General features: G+C 39.4%; 1 protein-coding gene and 1 long non-coding RNA gene across 5 annotated transcripts in view; both read left to right on the top strand.

Moving 5' to 3' along the window:
- Positions 1 to 22,048, top strand: part of BTBD9 (BTB domain containing 9) — a 396,006-nt gene that overhangs the window by 155,410 nt on the left and 218,548 nt on the right. The window lies entirely within an intron of this gene.
- LOC145518548 (uncharacterized) lies at positions 18,186 to 21,266 on the top strand. The gene is made up of 3 exons (XR_014062963.1): positions 18,186 to 19,347; positions 19,403 to 19,451; positions 19,558 to 21,266. It is a non-coding gene; the product is annotated as an uncharacterized LOC145518548 (long non-coding RNA).

Raw genomic sequence — 22,048 nt, 5'->3', positions numbered from 1 at the left:
TGAGCTCCTGACAATGTGTTTTTTTTTTTTTAAAGCCTTGCTACTTCTGTCTTCCACATCTCAAGTGAGACTGTTCTATGTTACTCCCTCCACTTTTTCTTCCTCATAGGAAAGGGGCGTCTGTTGCTGAGCAGAGCGGATAGGGTGAAAATTCTGACGGCATCTTAATGGGTATCTTTTTTTCTAGGAACTCAGTACTTTTGTTTTTCTTTTATACATACAGCAAGACTCTTACTGTATGAGTTCAGGTCTATTACAGACTAAGTCCTGTCCCAACAGAAAAATAGAGTCTAACAAAAAAAAGCCTGCTCTCCAACCAACATTATGAAAGTGCCATGGTTTTGTAATGTGTATTTCTGTACACTGTAATACGGAGAAGCCATTCTTTCTTGCCATGATTTCACCTGGACCCTTAAAATAGGAACTTTTGCCTTCTCTGAGGAATTTTGTAGATGAAGCTTCATGCTTAAGGGAGTGTCTGGTTTACCTCTTAGCTATAATTTTGGGCTTTGTGATTGTATGTCTTATTTTAGTTCGTGCCATATGTAAAATTGGACTGTTGATAACATCTACCTCCTAGGTTGTTGTCAGAAATAACAAGACACTACATGGAAATCACTCTGAATAGTATCTGGCATATAGTAAAAATTCAGTAAATGTTAGCTATTGTTTTCTTCTCTGTATCCCCCAGGATGCAGGTAATAGGTTTTACTCTCTATAACATCTAAGATAGGATTCTCTGCTCAGAAGCCTCTTGCAACCACCTTTTGCCCTAAAAAAAATTGTGAGAATTGGTAAAGAAATGGAGAGGAGCTAGATACATCCAAAGGAACCGTTAGCACCCAAGAAAAGTGGAAACCAACCTCTAACCTGACCCCTTTAGAGCTGTGGGCGGTACCACAGCACTTTGGGCCTGGGGTCAGATCACCAAGAGTAATGCTCCCTGAGAGGTTTCTCTTTTACTGTAGTGTTAGCTCTGAGTTCTGTAGAATAGTGTTTTTTAACCCTCAGGGTTATAATTCTCTTTATTGCCTTCATAGGCAGTCACTAAGCTTCTCCACTTCTCCACAGGGTGTTTCTGGGGATCATACGATAAAAAGGATTATAGTTTTCTATAGGAAAAATATATGTGTAAATTACTTTGCTAACTTAGACCAGCATCAAAAAATTCTAGATTTGGTCAAAGCTATTGATAAATTGAAAACGCAAAGCACATCAAATAAAACATTTTTAGGCTCTTGAAATTGCTGAAGTCATGATTTTGAGGTTGTAGAAGGGCTCATAAATGAACTAGTCTAACCCACTCATTTTACATTTAATAAAGAAGTCCAGAGATGCTAATGGTTTTCAGAATTTATACAGCTAGTTAAGGGAAGAACCAGGAGTGGAACCCAGATCTCCTGGCTCCCTGATCAGTGTTCTATTATATCACATTATCCTTTAAAAGTTTATAAAATATGCATAAATGTTTGATTAGTATGTGTGGTATGGAGACCCTGATGCACTATAAAGTAGACATTCTACACATTAAATGTGTGTCTACTATGCCATAAATTTGACATAACCTAACAGTGATATGTTAGCTATAATATTCAATAAACATATCATTAACACTAATGGTGCTTGTCTTTTTATAATTTAGAAGAGACTTGATGGGAGGAATTTAGATAGCTTGTTCAACAAAGTTTATCACTTTACAGAAATATTAAGAAAGTTGTCCAGAAGTTGTCCTAGTCTCTTTTAAACTTCTTCCGCCTGTCATACTGCACCCCCAACCTGCCCTTGTCAAGATCACCGATTATGTCTACAATGCCGAGCCCAGTGGTCTGTTCTGAGTCCTTGTCCATGTCACCAGTTCCTCTGGTCTCCCTGACCTCTAAAATTGAAGTGCCCTGGCCTCTGTCCATGACCCTCTGTTCTTCTCTGTTTTTCATACTCACACTCATCCAGGCTTCAGGGCTGTAAACCATTTCTGGGCTCCCAAATTTATATATTGAGCCCAGACTTTTCTGTTGAACTCCAGACTCATAAATTCAACTGCTCACCTGACACCTTTACTTGAATGTCTAATAGGCATCTGAAATGTAACATAAACAAAGTCACATTCCTGGGCTGGCTGCTAGAATCCCCCTTCTGCCGTCTTTCATGTTTCAGTAGATAGCAGGTCCATCCATTGGCTCAGGCCAAAAACCTTGACATCATCTAGTCTGTTAGTGAGTCCTTTTAGTTCTACTTTCAGAATAATTCCTGAACTGATCTTTGCTCACTGTTTAAACAGCCCTCACTCTGTAGAGTAGCCTCCAAGGCCCCACAGATATGGTGCTCATTACCTCTTGGGCTTTGTTTTTGGTGTTTTTTTTGGGGGGGGGGTGCTTTGTTTTTTCCTACTCTTTTCCTTAGTTTCTCTACTCCAGCCACATTGACTTCTCTCTGTCCTTGAACACACAGGTGCTCTTGCCTCAGGACCTTTGAATTTGTTCTTCCCTCTGCTAGAAACTTTTTCCTCCAGATATCTGCATGGCTCATTTCTTTACCCCAAGTCTTCACTCATATGCCATTTTTTCAGTTAGACCTTCTCTGACTACCCTATTTTGAAAATTGCCAAATGCCTATGTCCTTTACTGTTTTGTTTTTTTCCATAGCATTCATCACCACATACTGTGTATATTTACTAGTTCATTTTGTCTTTTTAAAATTGTTTTATGTTTCCCACTAAAATGAAGCTTCCCAAGATCTAGAACTATACATGACACATGGTAGTTTCTGGGAGATGTTTTGAGTAGTGCTTTTCACTTGCTCTGCTCTGAACTTGTGGCCTGTCTGTCATTCTCATAGCCCTGCCAAAGATTTGGAGCTATATGCTTGCCATCTTAGTTCTGAGAGGTTGTTAGCTGCCAGTCTGTACCTTATAGTGAGATGGTGGCCATCATCTCCCTACTTCAACTGTTTCTGTCTGAACACAGGTTTTATATGTACTAACTTGCTCTAGAGTGATGAGACAGTGGTAGCGCTCGTGTGTGTGTGTGTGTGTCTGTGTGTCTGTGTGTGTGTCTGTGTGTCCATGCTTGCAGAATCTTAGATCCCCCACCAGAGACTGAACCTAGGCCCTGGCAGTGAAAGCACTGAGTCCTTACACTGGGCCTCCAGGGAATTCCCAGTGGTAGCATTCTTAAAGTCATGTCTTTCTACAGTTTTAGAATGTCAGAATCAGTGCTGTGGATGTAGGTGAAAATGTCCTCCCTTCTGTGTCCCCAGAGACCACTGGGCTTTGGAGCTGGTAGGTTTTGTTTATATTAGAATTCCAGCTCTAACACTTATCCAGCTGTGTGGCTTTGAAAAGATTTCTTAAAATCTGAAACTGGGGTCTGACATATCACCCTTTAACACGGGTTGCTTCCCTTTCCCCTTTCTGCTTCCCTCTTTTCTTTGTATCCCTCTCCAGAGAAGAGACTTGATTGCTTGATTTTTCAAATCTTATATACAGAGATCTCTATTTGAAAACTGCCCCATGCTTTAAATTTGTATTCAGGGTTAATCTTGTACATTTCAGTATGATCTTTCTCCCTTAATTGTTATTAATGAAACCATCTTCTGTACGTGAACTATGTACTGAACAAAAGCCTAGAATCTTCACTTTATGAGCATTGCAAAGTAAGACAGATATGTCTTGGATATAAGATTAAAGATGACTGCATCAGAAAACATGTGGAAAGAGTATTACAGCTTTCATAGTCCTTTTCAAAATGTCTTTCTTTTTCAAAGAAATAACAGTAAACCCAGAAAAAGACAGATATTATTTTCACACTTCTTTTCAGTGACTAGTAGTAAAAATTAATAATAATGGGAAAATAACATGAATCCAAATAAGATACTTGCATCTTTCTATATTTCTTCTTCCTCAAGATGTTGGGAGCTGACAAATACTACAGTTGATAAACCTCAGAGTCTTGAAACCAGGGGCAAGATAACTGATTAGAACCCCCTTCCCTCTTGTTAGGAGTGACCAGTTGCTGTCACCCTCCCATGGCCACTCTAGGGCAGAGGGACACATCCAGGGGCACCTTGCCGTTAATGTCCTTGTTCTCCCTTTATCTTTGTGTCTCCATGACCTTTCAGTCTTAAAACATACACAGGTTGTCATTATACACTCTGTATTTATATGCTCCTACTCCTTAAACCTTGGATTTATTGTAATTTGTTTTAACTGATACATTACTGTGGTATACATTATCAGCTGTATGATGTACTATCATTTTTTTAAAATTTTAATTTATTTTATTTTAGGCTGTGCTGGGTCTTCGTTGCTGCTCGTATTTTTCTCTAGTTGTGGCGAGCAGGGGTTACTCTTTGTTGAAGTGTGTAGGCTTCTCATTGTGGTGGCTTCTCTTGTTGCAGAGCACAGGCTCCAGGACACGTGGGTTTCAGAAGCTGTGGCACGTGGGCTCAGTAGTTGCAATTCCCCGGCTCTAGAGCACAGGCTTAATAGTTGTGGCACATGGACTTAGTTGCTTCATGGCATGTGGGAGCAAATCACGGATCAGGGATTGAACCCATGTCTCCCGCATTGGCAGGTGAACTGTTTACCACTGAGCCACTAGGGAAGCTCCCATCAGCTGCTTTTGATACCATGTTTGAGTCTGCATCTTTAGGAGGATAGAAGAAACTGGCATGCTTTAGGTATCATAAGAAGTTAAGAGAAAAGCTGGATGCTTGAGGAGGGTGCATGTATTCCTATGACTGCAGCTGTCATTGTTGTAGACTTGTAATTCATAGCACTTCCTGTTTACAAACACTGCAAGGGGCTCACTCTGTGACTTGAATAGTGCCAACAGCTTGCTCTCACAGAGAGGTTCTGGTTCTTGCTGAGGGAAGAGTACAGGGCTAGGGAGCAAAGCATACAAAACTGTCTTGTTCACTTTTCTTAAATGAAAACTCCATGAATGAAAATGTTGATGTTAAAATGTACACAAATTAGAATTTGGATGGCTATTGCCTCATTAGTTTCATTTATAAGATTCTGTAGCCTTTCCTTGAAGTGTCGGACAGTAAAATATAAGGGGGGTGGGGGATGAGTGAGAGATTTGGATTTAAGGTGGAAAATTGAAGTTTGTCTTTTTGAATGTTCCTCACTCTGCTACTTCTGTTAGTTATAGCAGGAATCCTTAACTCTTAGCTTCATTTTTTTTAACCTTTTAATAAAATTGAGTCTCTTATTTATCTACTTTTTAATCTTATTTATCAATACTAGGAAGAGATTCTGTATAACTTTCAGGTTTAAGATATCTAAAAGATGTATGGCATTAAACGATTTTGTTCCAAATTGTTAACTTTATAATTGGAATGTTAATATTGAAAGTTCCCTTAGATTTATGTTGTTAACAGAATACTCTTATGCCTCAATATATTATTAGAAAGACAGAGATCTATGGGGTGCTTCTGTTCTAAAGGTCAGTTGTTTCTGTTTGTTAGAGTGTTCAAGATTTTTTTCTTTCTGTAAGATAAAATTTAGCAATCTTCTGGGTCTCATTCTTGTTAAAGGCTTAGAGGAAAACTGTGAATAACCTGAGTGTTTCTCTGGGCTCATGGGGAGCCAAAGGAACATATCTCCTGGGTTGTGACAAAACTATTCAAACCTGTATTAAGCATTATATGTATTCCTAGAACCTATGGGACACAGAATTAAAGCATATTTCCTATTCTCTGAGAGTTTTCTATGTAGATGTATAGATATTGCTTCTGTGTGTTAGTCGCTCAGTCATGTCCGACCCTGTGACCCCATGGACTATAGCCCACCAGGCTCCTTTGTCCGTGGGATTCTCCAGACAAGAATACTGGAGTGGGTTGCCATTGCCTTCTCCAGAGGATCTTCCTGACCCAGTTATTGAACCCAGGTCTCCCACATTACCTCGATATCCTTATCTTTTATCTATATTGTGTTGTCTATATATCTGTATCTATCTATATATACACACCTATGCATATATACATCCATGAAACGACTGAAATGAAATTTGATGTGTAATCACAGACTGTCTCAATACAGACTATTACTAGAAAGAGTTCTTTGAATTTGGATGCATTCATTGAGCTTGCGTGCCAAGTACTCTCTATTCCAGTCCCTGAGGATAAACAGCAGTGAACCAACAGAGATGGTCCCCATTGGTGTGGAGCATATATTTTCTGGTGGAGGAAAGACAGACAATAGAAAAACAAGTAAATATGACAGTTTCATGTATGAGCACTGCAAGAAAATATTGCTAAAACATGGTAGAGAAGTGGGAAAGTTTAAATTGGGTAGTCAGAGAAGATAAAATTTGAGCTGAGGCTTGAGTGACAGGAAGGAATCAGTAAGTAGAAATCTCAGGGTGAGGCATTTCAGGCAGGAGTACCCTTGAAAAGTCACAATGTTAGGATGAGCTTGATGAGTTAAGAACCAGAAGGAAGGCCATGTGGCCAGAGGGTGGTAGTAGGTGAAGGTGGAGATACGGCAAGGTGCTCACCCGATCATGTAGGGTCCCCGAGTGAGGTGGGTTGCTATTAGAATATTTTAAAGACCTCCTCCCCTGCAAAGTTTTCTCTTTTGCTGTAGTGGACGTAGAGACAGACAGGAGTAGAAGCAGAGAGACCATGGCCTGGAGGAGAAGTGATGGCAGAGGGGCCTTTGGTGCTAGTCATGGAAATAGAATGCTATGAATGTCTGATGCCAGATATATTCAAAATCCATTAGTAGAGTAGATACAGAGAAGGGAGGAGAGAAGTTTTTGGTTTGAGCACGTGGATGAATGATAGTGAGAAGGATCATGGGGAGGAGCAGGTTTGAACAATGGAAATCAGGAGATTTTGTTTTAGCCAAGTTAATTTTGAAATATGTGGTTCTAACACTTTCTAGTTGTGATGGCTATTGAACAAATGGTTTCAGTGGCCTCATCTGTAAAATGGTGGTGGTAACCAAACCTATGCCATATGACTGATGTAAAATTTTAATTAATTAATATCCCTGAGGCACTTAAAACAGGATTAGTTCAGTTTAGTCACTCAGTCGTGTCCAACCCTTTGCGACCCCGTGAATCGCAGCATGCCAGGCCTCCCTGTCCATCACCAACTCCCGGAGTTTACCCAAACCCATGTCCATCGAGTCGGTGATGCCATCCAACCATCTCATCCTCTGTCGTCCCCTTCTCCTCCTGCCCCCAATCCTTCCCAGCATTAGGGTCTTTTCCAGTGAGTCAACTCTTCGCACGAGGTGGCCAAAGTATTGGAGTTTCAGCTTCAACATCAGTCCTTCCAATGAATACCCAGGACTGATCTCCTTTAGGATGGACTGGTTGGATCTCTTTGCAGTTCAAGGGACTCTCAAGAGTCTTCTCCAACACCACAATTCAAAAGCATCAATTCTTCAGCGCTCAGCTTTCTTCACCGTCCAACTCTCACATCCATACATGACCACTGGAAAAACCATAGCCTTGACTAGACAGACCTTTATTGGCAAAGTCATGTCTCTGCTTTTCAATACGCTATCTAGGTTGGTAAGCGTCTTTTAATTTCATGGCTGCAGTCACCATTAGCAGTGATTTTGGAGCCCCCAAAAATAAAGTCTGACACTGTTTCCACTGTTTCCCCATCTATTTCCCATGAAGTGATGGGACCAGATGCCATGATATTTGTTTTCTGAGTGTTAAGCTTTAAGCCAACTTTTTCACTCTCCTCTTTCACTTTCATCAAGAGGCTCTTTAGTTCTTCTTCACTTTCTGCCATAAGGGTGGTGTCATCTGCATATCTGAGGTTATTGATATTTCTCCCGGCAGTCTTGATTCCAGCTTGTGCTTCTTCCAGCCCTGCGTTTATCATGATGTACTCTGCATATAAGTTAAATAAGCAGGGTGACAATATACAGCCTTGACGTACTCCTTTTCCTATTTGGAACCAGTCTGTTGTTCCATGTCCAGTTCTAACTGTTGCTTCCTGACCTGCATACAGGTTTCTCAAGAGGCAGGTCAGGTGGTCTGGTATTCCCATCTCTTTCAGAATTTTCCACAGTTTATTGTGATCCACACAGTCAAAGGCTTTGGCATAGTCAATAAAGCAGAAATAGATGTTTTTCTGGAACTCTCTTGCTTTTTCGATGATCCAGCAGATGTTGGCAATTTGATCTCTGGTTCAGGATTGGATGCACATTAATTTCTCAGTCAGTGTTAGCTATTGCTACTGTTGCTGCTGCTGCTTAGTTGCTTCAGTCATGTCCAACTCTATGTGACCCCATGGACAGTAGCCCGCCACACTCCTGTGTCCATGGGATTCTCCCGGCAAGAATACTGGAATGAGTTGCCATTCCCTTCTCCAGGGACCTTCCCAACCGAGTAATCGAACCAGGGTCTTGCGGCAGATTCTTTACCGCAGAGCCATCAGGGAAGCTGCTATTAATATTATTATCAATAATATTAGTAATAGTATATATCCAAGTGAGATGTTGAATAGGCTATGGGATATATAAGTCTGGAGCTCAGGATAGAAGCAAGGATTGGATATTAGCTTTGATAGTTACCCGTGTATTGGTGGATATTTAAAACCATTGGAGTAGATGAGACTGCTTATGGAGAGAGGGAAAAGAAGGGTAGGAACTGAGGAATGGGCCCTCTGGTGTCCAGAGGTCAAGAAGAGGCTGAATCTGCAAAGAACAAAGGAGTTGTTGAGACTGGAGAGAAACTGAAGAGTGTGGCATCTTGGAAACAAAGTGTAGAAAACATTAAAAGACAAAAAGTTGACTATACCAAATGATACTGAAAGTAAAATAAGAGTAAAAAGGAGGACAAACCTGACCATTGGATTTGATAAAGGTAAATTGATGGTAACCTTGACAAGCCATTTCAGTGGAAAGGTGGGAATGAAGTCCCAATTGGAGTGGCTGGAAAGAATGGGGAGGGAAGAAATGGGGCAGTAACCAGAGAGGGGTAGGGGTGGGAGATGTCTTGGGAAGGTTATTTTAATATGAGAGTATTAAGACACATTTGTATGCTAATTGGAATGATTCAGTAGAGAGGGAGAATTTTATGATATAAGAGAGAAAGGGAATAATTACAAGAACAAAGTCCTTGAATATTCAAAAAAGGGTATGATCCAACAGAGACACGGAAAGAGAGTAGAGATGCTTCTTCCGCTGTAAATGGACGCAAGTCAGAGTATGGACACAAAAATCAGATGGCAGATTTGGGGATGGGGTGATGGCAATTTTTAATTTGCATACTTTGCAAAACAAAGAATAAGGTGAATTCATTAGAGAATAAGAGATGCAGGAGGACTTGAAGTATTTATTCATAGTGAGTTGAAAAGTGAAAGAGAAAGTCGCTCAGTCTTTGCGACCCCATGAAATAAACAGTTCATGGACTTCTTCAGGGTATCTTCCCAACCCAGGGATCGAACCCAGGTGAGAGGAGCTAAACAAATGCTATAGGCAACACAAATCGGTTTTAAAAAAATTCAGAACCACATTCTGAACCATAAGGAAAAGATAAGGAAGAGATAGTCCTCACATAACAAAGAAGGTCTGATACTATTTGCTACCAATGATGAAACAGAATTATTAAACTTTTATCTTACTTCCATTTTCTTTGGTAAAGAGTTTGGCCTTTAAACAGGAAAGGGAAAAAACAAACATTTTTGAGAAGAAATTGAAGCCCAGGGTGGGTAAGAGAGTCAAAGGAAAAGCAAGGATATATCTACTGCTTTAAAATAGTTGTACTCTCAGGCTCTTGCTAAATTATATCCCTGGGAACTCGGAGGACTTTCAGATCTGATTTTGGAATTTTCACTCACCATGATTGCTAGCTTGACGGCTAATACTACAGGTGATTTTTTTTCCCCCCAAAAGGAGCAATCCTATATACAAATAGCAATAGGCCTGGTTTTTATCCCTGGCAAAACTCTAGAACTAGCAATTAACCTGATGGTTTATGAGCATTTAGGGAAAAATGCATAGTTCTAATAGCCAGTTTGAGTTGTCTAAAAATAAATCATTCCCAACTAAATGGATTTTCTTTTAGAGTTTTGTAAGAAAATCAGAATACACTATAAAAAACAGTGTATCTGGAGTTCAGCAAAATTTTGGTGGTGTTTCTTTGTTTACTTTCTATTTTTTTTGTTAATAAATTTATTTATTTTAGTTGGGGGCTAATTACTTTACAATATTGTAGTGGTTTTTGCCATACATTGACATGAATCAGCCATGGGTTTACATGTGTTCCCCATCCTGAACCCCCCTCCCACCTCCCTCCCCATCCCATCCCTCTGAGTCATCCCATTGCCCCAGCCCTGAGCATTTGTCTCATGCATCGAACCTGGAATGGTGTTCTGTTTCACATATGATAATATACATGTTTCAGTGCTATTCTCTCAGAACGTCCCACCCTCACCTTCTCCCTCAGAGTCCATAAGACTGTTCTATGCATCTGTGTCTCTTATTCTGTCTCGCATATAGGGTTATCGTTACCATCTTTCAAATTCCTTATATATGCATTAGTATACTGTATTGGTGTTTTTCTTTCTGGCTTACTTCACTCTGTATAATGGGCTCCAGTTTCATCCATCTCAATAGAACTGATTCAAATGTATTCTTTTTAATGGCTGAGTAATATTCCATTGTGTATATGTACCAGAGCTTCCTTATCCGTTCGTCTGTTGATGGACATCTAGGTTGCTTCCATGTCCTGGGGTGGTGTTTCTTATGACATTTTTTAGGTAAAACAAAGGACGAGCTAACATTTAAGACCGTATTTGTGCAAGGCACTTGATAAAAGGGTGCAATTACATTCAGAGTGCTGGGTTCTGAATCAGTAACTCCCACTTGATGCTGGTTTCTGGTGACAGACATATCACAGGATTCTGTTCTAAGCTCTGTCCTTAATAAAGGTCTTCAGAAACCTAGATGGAAACACAGTGGACTTGTGGTGAGAAATCATGCAGTAGATGATAAGAGTCAAAGGACTATATCATCTATGACCAGATATGTTCAGTCGCTAAGTCGTGTCCAACTCTTTGTGTCCGCATGGACTATAGTCTGCCAGGTTCCTCTGTCCGTGGGATTCTCCAGGCAAGAAGAGTGTGTTGCCATTTCCTTCTCCAGGGGATCTTCCCAACCCAGGGATCGAACCCAGGTCTCCTGCATTGCAGGCAGATTCTTTCCTGACTGAGCTACAAGGGATTTGTGTTATTTAAATCATATAGTAAGCATTCGTAAATTCATTCATTTATTGGTAATTATTGAGATCTTTGTGTCAAATATTCCTCTTGGTGGTAGAAATACATAGGAAAACAAAGAGAAGTGAGTCATAGCTTTCAAAGAGCTTCAGTTCAGTTCAGTTCAGTTGCTCAGTTCAGTGTCTGACTCTGCGACCCGGTGGAATGTGCTAAAAATACATTAATAAAGCAGGTTTTAACATGGAGGAGCATACAGAGGTTTCGGGCCTAAGGAAGGGAGTATCAATTCAAGGAGGGGCTGTTCCACGCTGAGCTGCTCTGTATTCCCATTCCCCGATTCCTATAGAAGAGCTATCACTTCAAGTTCCTCCATCCCTTTTTAAAAGTCCTCTATAGAAGTACCTCTTGATGATTAAATATCAGGAATATATCTCAGTAATTTTTGCAGCCCCGTCTTTCCTTTTCTGCCCATCCTCACCCCCACTACCCTCAACAAAGCACCCTTCCTATAACCTCTAACCTTGAGAGTAACTGCGCTTTGTTCCTCATACCTTTGAAGGGACCTAGTTACCTCTTTTTATGCAAATATGGAAAAATACCTTCACTTATGCAAATATTGAACATTAGCACTTCCTAGTGCCTAGGAGCAGCGTTCCCTCAAAGTTACATTCACTCTTCTGGAGTAACAAGCTATGAAGGTTAAGCAAACAGGAACAGTTTAATCTTGTAATAAAATAAAACTTAACTCTAGTTAACGCAAAACACGCAGTAGTCATAATAATAATAACATACCTTATCATTACTGTGTTGCATTGTAATTAGTCAAATAGAGAGTGGTTGACCTAAGAGAATGCAATTAGCATTTCTTGTATACACAAAAGAAGATCTTTGTGGGTTTTCTCTTCTTTTTGTTAGTCTTCTATTCCCTACAATTATCTTTGCTGTTGACAGTTTTTCTTGAGACCAGTATAATCTAATCCTTTTGTACACTCATAAACACGCACGCAAATACTTTGACACAAGGTTAGAAAAACAAAGTTTTGGTGCTGCTAGCAGTCTAGAATTCCCTCTGCTCACTTCTAGAGAGTGTCCTTCTCTGCTTGGACAATCCGTGCATGTATGACTGTTCCTGCTTCCCTAGTGTGCACTTTTCCCAACTCTGACTGTACACTGGAATCATTTAGGGAGCCTTTACAAAATTCTGATGTCTAGATCTTACCACCTCCCACCTCACTGAGAGTCTGACTAAACTGGCAGGGGTTGGGGGGGCTGCCATCAATATTTTTTTCACAGTTCTTTAGGTAATTTTAATATGCAACTTGAGCTGAGCATCAACTGTGCATAAAGGTACAGTGTCCCAGGAGCATCAGTGTGAACTTCATGGGGCTGCTGTAGAGAGGTTATGCTAGCCTGTGGGGTGTAGGAGGCAAAGAATAAAGAGACTTCACCCGGCAATCTGGGAATACCAGGAATTGTGACAATAAGGGAGTGCTGCCTAGTTCAGGCATTGTACCACATCTGACATTTTTCGTTATTTACTGCTACACCTGGGAATCGGCTTGTAGCAGCTCCAGCAAACCCCTTCCAGAGGTCCATCCTGACCCTGCTTTTATAAAAGCACCATGAATAATATTAGATATGGCTTCTGGTTTGAACTTGCCATTAAATACAATGTATTGCAAGGAGCAATCTGGAATTCCCTCTCCTATTCACCAGCTTGGATATACCTTTCACGTAGAGTCTCAGAGCTTAGAAGAAGCTTGAAGGGATGCTAAGTCATCCTCACTTTTAGATGAAAGAGTGAAACCTCTAGAAATTTAGTGTACTGCCTAATGTCACACTAATGTTGTGTTAGGATGAAAATGAAAACCCATTTCTCTTGGCTGCAAGTTCATTGCTTTTTCTATACATTGTGCCGTCCAGTGGAAAACATCTCTATATCCTGAAGATGGATTAACCTTTTGTAACTCATTCTAATTCAAACCCAGTAGGATGGGAAACCTATCTAATACTTGTGGTCCATAATTGACAGAAAATATACAATGAGCTGGAGCTTTGTCATTGAACCAATTGTTGGGCAATATTACGTTTTTTTCCTGTACTGCAGAGAATTTCTCAACTGCTTCAGAATTTCTTGCTTATAAACTGAATGGACAGTATGACCTTGTGGGATGAATTTTGAATGGACTATGCCATCTGCTTGCTGATGCCTGAAGTTCCTTTAAAGGAGACAAAGATTTTCATTCCACAATTAGAAGTAAAAGCCTTAAAATGCAAATGCCTTTGAGACATAATCCATTGAAATTCATTCACTCATTCACAAGTCAATCAGTGAGTATAAAAATAATACTAATGGCCGTCACTTATTTAGTTCCTCTTAAGTGTCTGGCTCCTAGATGCTTTGCATACTCATAGTCAGTAATTTATACAAAAAGTTGTGTCAGTATTTTTCTATAAGGAAACCAAGCTTCTGAAAGACCAAGTAACTTGTCCAAGGTCATGCAGCCAGTAAATAAAAGTGCTGAACATGGCATAGACCCTGTCATGAGCAGTTTAAAAATATAATTATTTACTCATCTTAGATGTATAAGCCAACAGGTCTGGATTAAATTTTTAAGATTCCAAAAACATTCTTTTAACCCCTTTATTATCAGATTTATACTTTCTTATTATATGATTAAATACAGAATCCCAATACTAATTTTTATCCTTTGATTTCATGTATTCCAAGTCTTGTTAACCAGGTTGGCTTTAATTGCCAAAATAAACATGGAGAGTTAATGTATGATGACTTGTTTGGCATTAGTGTGTGTGTCCTTTGGTCATCTTCTGATAATTGACAAAAGAAATAATGGATTTTGATAAAATTACTTAAACCCCTAAAGGATATCAAGGCATATCTATGCCTAGAAAACCCTGTGTAAAATAATTAGGTGGGCAAGTCATGCTGTCTTAGAAAGGTTTGCATATGAGTATGATCATCGTAAATGCATTTTTTTTAAACTGAAGCTCTAATCTTAGAATATTGAATTCCTATTCAACAAGGGAGAGTAGTGCCACATTCTTATTTCATTTAGAACATTTGTTCTTACCACTAACAGGCGCAACATTCCCTTTTTAGAAGAAATATTTTGTAATGGCCCTTACCATTCTGAAATAAAATTTTTAGGAAACATAACCTAACCACATAAAAAAATTTTAACCAGTATTAATATAAACCCAACTATTTTTTTAGTGGAATTTAATAGGTTGATTCTAAAGTTTATAAAGAAGTATAAAGGGTCAAAAATAACCAAGTCACCTATGAAGGAGATCAGGGTGGAAAAACTTGCTTTACTAACCAACAGTCATGGCTTATCACGAAGGGGCATATGAGTGGTTTCTGGGATGCTGGATAGGGGTTGTTTTACAGCTGTTTTCTGAGTTGTGCCTTTATTCATATTTCTGTGTGTTGGTTATATCACAGTGAAAAGAAGGTTTGACTAAATCAATATTGAGCTCTAGCTGTGGCATTAAGAAGACACGAAAGGGGAAAAGATTAGATTGGAAGATAAAAGTACTCCTACCGATTTCTAGAATGCCTCCTAGAGTGGTACCAACCCCCGCTGAAAACCTCTGATTTAGAAAATTAACTTGATGGGGAGGTTTTACAGCTGTATTTGATAGCACTGGTGTTTTCTTTAACCGATGGAGTTGTTTCTTGATTAGTTATCCTAAGTCCCTTAGGCCGCATCCTGAGACCATCACCGCCGATCCCTGATAGAAACTGAGAGCAGCTGATCATTATTTTCAGAGGCAGACATGCGTGTTTTTGACCAAACTTTTCTGTATCTTAATATTTGTACTTTATTTCTTTTGCTTTATGGATATAATCTGTACCTGCTATAATGAACTTAGTTATTTATTCCATTGGCAATTTAGCTTTAGTCAGAACTTTTAGCATCTAGCTAATGCCTTACTGTTTGGTGTCATCTCAAAATTCAGTGGAGTCTACTTGTCATCCATTTACCTGATCATGAATGCAAATGTTGAGCATGTAAATTTTTATAACTGACCATATTGCTATGAACCACTGAAATCCTTTACCTCCATCCTGAAGCCAACATACAGAAGCAGACATCTTTGAGATGGACTGCCCTATCTATAATGCTGCTTAGGAGATATATATACACACACACACACATATATATACACATACACGTGTGTGTGTATTGTTAAAGAGATAACAATAAAGTTTAAAAACAAGATATATGTTCAAAACCGAGTGAATAAAATAATCTTGCAATCTAAATAATCCTGCCTTCTGAAACTGTAAATATTTTGTAAAACATTATTATTAAATACACTTTACGACATAATAAAAGGAAATAAGAATCTTAAAACTTTCATTCGATCATATCACTGCTTTACCATATTCAACAGCTATAAGATCTTTTTAAAGTTTTGTGCTTTTCCTGTGTAACATTTTGTTAAACCTTTTCCTGTAGTGGTCGCTGGTACCAGTTCTAATGATTGCATGATACTCCATCTTTTTTATAAAATCCTACTGTTGACCTCTTGGTAATTTTGGATTTAACAAGTCAGAAGCATTCAAAGAGGTCTGTGATCCAGGAATTTTTCTGAGACTGAGTTTGGGTCACCTCTAGTGTTGCTTCACAGGTGACCAGGGAGCTCCCTAGATGGTGCGTGAGCAGAGTCCTCTGCCCACCATTGCGCTGGAGTGCCACCCATTGTTTTCTACTGATCCTCTTGTGCAGGGTTGCTCTTATAAAGTGATTAAACAAAAAAGCCCTCAGAGAATCATAAAAGTTTCTGGATATTGTCAGCATAGTAATGGTGTGGAATCATGTTCATCTTAGTGGCAAAATTGGTTGTATTAGTCTTAAAATTGTTGTCTTCTACTTATAGAATAGTTAAAAACTTAGGAAGATTAAATTTTTTTCCACATTTTGCCAGGGAAATGAGATGTTGTCAGTGGCTTTTCAGAATGTGTAGACCTATGAATATCTTGGGATGAAGCAGTTTTTACTATTTTGGTTCTAGTGTGATTTATTTACATTCCCTTATTGTTGGGTATTTAGTTTGTAGAGAAGGAAAATTGCTTTGAGCATCATGAAAAGTGTTAAAATGTTTTCTCTTAGCATTTCTAAGCCAGTATTTTGGAGTCTTCCAAAATGAGCATTTTCTCTTCTTTGCTGGACTAGATCATTCTCTTTATTATTTTAATCACCATTAATTTGAAATTTCAGACCAAGTAAAATGGACTAATCAGGGGGGTCTCATAAATGTGAAGCATTTCCCAATTATAAACACTTCCTTTTTTGGTAACAGTTTTATTGAGATGTAATTCACCTACCATACAACCCACCCATTTAAAGTATACAATTCATTTATTTAAATAAATTCACAGAGTTGTGCAACCATCACCACAGTTAATTTTAGAACATTTTCATTGTCCCCCAAAGAGCCATATGCTCTTTAACAGTCTTCTTCCCCATTTCTCCATCCCTTCCAGCTTTAGGCACCACTAAATTTTCTGTCTCTAAAGCTTTGCCTATTCTGAATATTTTATGTAAATAGAATCATAAAATATGTGGTATTTTGTGATTGACTTCTTTCACTTAGTGTAACGTTTCCAAGGTTCATCCATATTGTACATGATACATGTATGAATAGTACTTCATTCCTTTTTATGGTCAAAGAATATTCCATTATATAGTTAAATATATAGCCACATTTTGTCTACATATTCATCCTTTGAAAGTAGAATTCTTCAAGAACTTGAAATCCCTAGAATTGTCCAGTAATTACTTGGTAATGGGAATGGATATGGGAAGCTTTGTCCATAACAAGCCTCCAACAAGAGTAATCAATAAATGGAAAGGCCGTCCTGACCATTTTCTATAGCCCTTCTTGGAATAGAGATTGCAGGTAAAAATTAAATCTACTCAGAACCCACCCTAAACAGAATCCCCCATGGGCCATCAGGATGGTGGGAGGGGGAGGAGAGAACATGGGCCTTTATCACGTTGGAACTCAAGCAGCTATAATCTCAGTAGATCTTAAGTAAAAGGCAGGGTCACCACCTAAAAATATTATGAAATACATAAATTAAAAGGATAACAGTGTTTTGTTATTGTTTAGTTGCTACGTTGTGTCTGACTATTTTGCAACCCCTTGGACTGTAGCTCCTCAGGCTCTTCTGTCCATGGGATTTCCAAGGGAAGAATACTGGAGTGGGTTGCCATTTCCTTCTCCAGGGGCTCTTTCCAAACCATGAATAGAACCCATGTCTCCTGCTTGGCAGGTGGCTTCTTCTTTACCACTGAGCCACCAGGGAAGTCCTAACAGTGTTTTTCAGTTCAGTTCAGTCGCTCAGTCATGTTCAACTCTTTGCGACCCCATGAAGCACAGCATGCCAGGCCTCCCTGTCCATCACAAACTCCTGGAGTCCACCCAAACCCATGTCCATTGAGTCAGTGATGCCATCCAACCATCTCATCCTCTGTCGTCCCCTTCTCCTCCTGCCCTCAATCTTTCCCAGCATCAGGGTCTTTTCCAATGAGTCAGCTCTTTGCATCAGGTAGCCAAAGTATTGGAGTTTCAGCTTCAATATCAGTCCTTCCAACGAACACTCAGGACTGGTCTCCTTTAGGATGGACTGGTTGGATCTCCTTGCAGTCCAAGGGACTCTCAAGCGTCTTCTCCAACACCACAGTTCAAAAGCATCAATTCTTCAGCACTCAGCTTTCTTTATAGGCCAACTCTCACATCCATACATGACTACTGGAAAAACCATAGCCTTGACTAGACGGACCTTTGTTGACAAAGTAATGTCTCTGCTTTTTAGTATGCTATCTAGGTTGGTCATAACTTTCCTTCCAAGGAGTAAGCATCTTTTAATTTCATGGCTGCAGTGTTTTTAAATAAATGTAAATAGATAAATGTCTATCTTCCTCCCCACCTCCTTTCCCCACTCCTCTTTAGGGGTGGGAGTGGGAGGTGTTGCAAGTGATGGAGATGGAGAAAAGAAAAGGACCAAAATACATTTGGGAAGATAAGTCCAGACTGTGATTTATAAGTGGATAGTCTTACATAAAATTAGCCAATTTCTGCATCTGGGCCTTAACACATTTACATGGTAGTTGTGCAACCCTAAACATATTTCTCCCTATACTTAGAGTCAGAAAGAGTGATTTTGTGTAATTTATTTCCCATGGAAGACTCATCTCATACAAACACTTTTGTTTCATCAAGATCCTTTATATTTTTCCCTTAAATTTTCAGTGCAGTTAAATCTGACTCTTTATGGGCCATAAGCAAAGACATAAATGATAATAGAAAAAAAAATCCTTCAATTATAGCAGGCAAGAGTTCTAGGGTACATTGTTCAGCTGCTTTCTTTTCCCATGGTAGAAAGCTGATAAATGACTTAAAAGGTTTTCCATTTTTTTCATCTTCCCCTGTGGGGGAAAAATGTAAGCTGTGATGATCAGTTACCCAAAACAAATGTTACTCATATTGTGGGAAAATGAAAAAGTCAGCTAAAACTAATATTTGCATACTTATTTATTCAACAATTGCTTGAATACCAGTTATTTGTCAATACCTATCAGGTGCTCAGGGACAAAGACAAAGTTTTACCCTCAGAGAGGTTCCATTCTCTGCAGAAGTTATAGATTAAAAACCAATCAATCTTTACATCTCAATGAAATACATGCAACAAAAGTGTCCCAGGCAGTGTGAGAGACCAGAGGGGACGCCTAACTCAGCTCGGTGAGGCTAACTCAGACACTGCCTCCTAGGAGCTGCCCTTATGTAGAGATGAGGTGCTTGATCAAAGGGCAGAACCTGAGTGTTACAGAGTGACAGAGGGTGAGAGAACGTAGCTCCTAAGTCTTGGGCAGACCTGTTATTTGATACCGTTTCTAGAAATAAATTGTTTAATGGTACTTTAGAGATGCTGAGGGGTATGGAGGAAAAGGGCTTAGCTCTCTGGTGACTAGGTCCCAGGTTGCAGAGCCACGACCCACCCCCAGCAACATACTAAGTCCTGTAGTTAAAGGCACAGACCTTTCTTAAATGGCAGTTCAACACCTACCCATGCCACCCAGGAATCTTGACTTTCATTTCTCCTCAGTCTCCCCACATCCCAGGGTTTTCCTTCCAACCTCATATATTACTTGGTACTTTGGAATTCTGTTCAGCATAGTTTCCTTCATCTCTTTACATTCCTAGCAATGTTTTGTTGTTGTTCAGTTGTAAGTCATGCCCAACTCTTTGTGACCCCATGAACTGCAGCACACCACACTTCCCTGTCCTTCACTATCTGCCGGAGTTTGCTCAAACTCTTGTCCATTGAGTCAGTGATGCCTTTCAACCATTTTATCCTCTGTCACCCCTTCACGTCTTGCCTTCCATCTTTCTAGCAATGTTTAGCTTTCAGCAATGTTTCAATGTTTCATGTAGTCAATCTCAGGGCTTCCCAGGTGGCACAGTGGTGAAAAAACCCACCTGCCAATGCAGGAGATGCAAGAGATGTGGGTTTGATCCCTGGATTGGGAAGAGCCCTTAGAGTAGGAAATGGCAACCCGCTCCAGTATTCTTGCCTGGAAAATTCCATGGACAGAAGAGACTGGTGGGCTACAGTCCATGGGGTCTCAAAGAGTCGGACACGTTTGAGCCATAGAACACAGCACACACATAGTCAGTCTCTGTTCTGATGGTGTTTTAGAGGCTTTGCTAGGGGTGTTTGAACTTGTTCCTGAAATCATTGAGGAGGAATTTGAAGAAATACAATCAGGAGACGTATGCTTTTTTTATTTTTAATTTTTGAAAACTCCACTGGTAGATAGCAAGTATCAGTGAATAGGAATGAAGTTGATGAAGGTACCAAACTAAAAACAGAAAAACCAGTGGACACTGTGATCAGAGTCTAGATAAAATGGGATGAGTTTGTGGTAATGGGGATGAAAAAGATGAACTGAAAGTTGTTTAGGTGATAAATGCAGTAATACTTAGAGAATGATTGACTAGAAGTGGAGGGTAATTCTCCACCTCCTGCCTTGGGTGCTGGATCAATTTCCTGTTGCTGCTATAACAAGTTATCACAAATTTAGTGGCTCAAAAGCAGCACAGATTTATCATCTTACAGTTTCAGAAGTGGGTCTCACTGAGCTAAGTCACCACTATTGCATTCCCTCCTGGAGGCTCTACGGGAGAAAACTTTTTTTTTTTTTGGTCTTTTTCCAGATTCTAGACTGCCCACATTCCTTGACTCATGGTCTCCTTCAAGTTCAATGCCAGTAATCCTAGTGGATTCTTTCTTATTTATCTATCCCTCTGACTCCAGGTCTCTGCTTTCCTCTTCCACACTTAAAAATCTTGTGATTACTGTTATATATAAAGTAGGTAATCAACAGACCTCCTGTAGAGAACAGGGAACTCTATTAAATACTTTGTAATAACCTGTGTGGGAAAAGAATCTGAAAAAGAATACATATATGTATAACTAAATCACTTTGCTGTACACCTGAAACTAACACATTATAAATCAATTATAACCCAATATGAAAAGAAGAAAAAAGTCTTGTAATTACATTGGTCCCACCCAGATAATCCAGAGTCATCTCCTCACCTCAGGGTCAGTTTTTTTTAGCACCCTTAATTCCTCTTTGCCAGCAACGTTGTCTGTTTTCAGGTTCTGGGGATTAGGACAGGGACATCTTTGGGGTGGGGGGCACTGCTTTCCTTACCATAGAGTCTGTGAAGATAGTGGTGCCATTGCCATGTTAACAAAAGGAAAAATTTGGAGTGGGAGCATTGAATTGATCATTTCTATCTTGGATGTTTGGATTTTAAAGTACCTATGGAACCTTCCAGGAGGTATATCCAGTGGGCAGTTGGAAGTGTGGGTCCGAAATTTAGTAGTTACTAATTTCAGTGTTGTTTGTTTAAGGAAGCTAACTGAAGTAATGATTACAGATACGATTGCCTGGGATAAGTACACAGAGTAAAAACAAGAGAAGGCCAGGTGGGACTCTTGAGTAACACCTGTGTTTAAGGGACAAAATAAAGGAAAAGGATCATACATAGAATGGAAAGGTACTTACAACAAAGTGTATGAAGGAACAAGAAGAATAAAAGGAAAGAATGATGTCACAGAAGAATGCACAGCAGTCAGCAGGACTGAAAAAACATCTGAGCAGATCTAGTGGTGTGGTGGGGGCAGCAGGCCATGGCAGCACACGGAGGAACAGATGGGGAGACAGAGAATGGAGAGTGATGTGAAGGGAAGGAAGAAGAAAGGACAGTAGCCAGGCAGAGGTTATAAGCTTAAGAAAAGGTTTTTTTAAAAAATAATAATAAATGGTTGGGAAAAAATGATGAGTTCAGATCAGCAGGGCCCCGTGACTTGTATCCTTTGTTATTCAAAGAACTAGTAAAATATATTGATAGAGCAACTATTACTTACTATTTTTGAGATGCCATGAAGCACAAAAGACAGCTGTAGAAAACTAGAGAATAGCTTCTGGATGACCCTGGTAATTACAGACATCTTCCTATTCCAGATAGCAGGGAAGATATTACAACATATCATCAAACAATCCACTTAAAATGAGCACCTTGACAAACACTAGGCCCTGAATAGCAATGACTGTGTTTTTGCAAATGGTAAATTTTGTCAGTTGTTAAGTCTCCTTTAGTGATAGACAGGCCATGAATGAAAAGAGGAGATAATAAATGTAACACCTAAACCTTGATGAAACTTTGGAGGTATTTTGTATTGTATGAATGTTAAATATAACATATTGCTGGCTTAGCAGCTTCATTGACAATATTAGTTTCTTTGTCTGGT

The sequence above is a fragment of the Giraffa tippelskirchi genome, chromosome 8 (assembly GCF_054371585.1).
Source record: "Giraffa tippelskirchi isolate mGirTip1 chromosome 8, T2T-mGirTip1v1.2.pri, whole genome shotgun sequence".
In the NCBI taxonomy this organism is placed as follows: Eukaryota; Metazoa; Chordata; class Mammalia; order Artiodactyla; family Giraffidae; genus Giraffa; species Giraffa tippelskirchi.
This window is presented reverse-complemented; position numbering and strand designations above follow the sequence as displayed.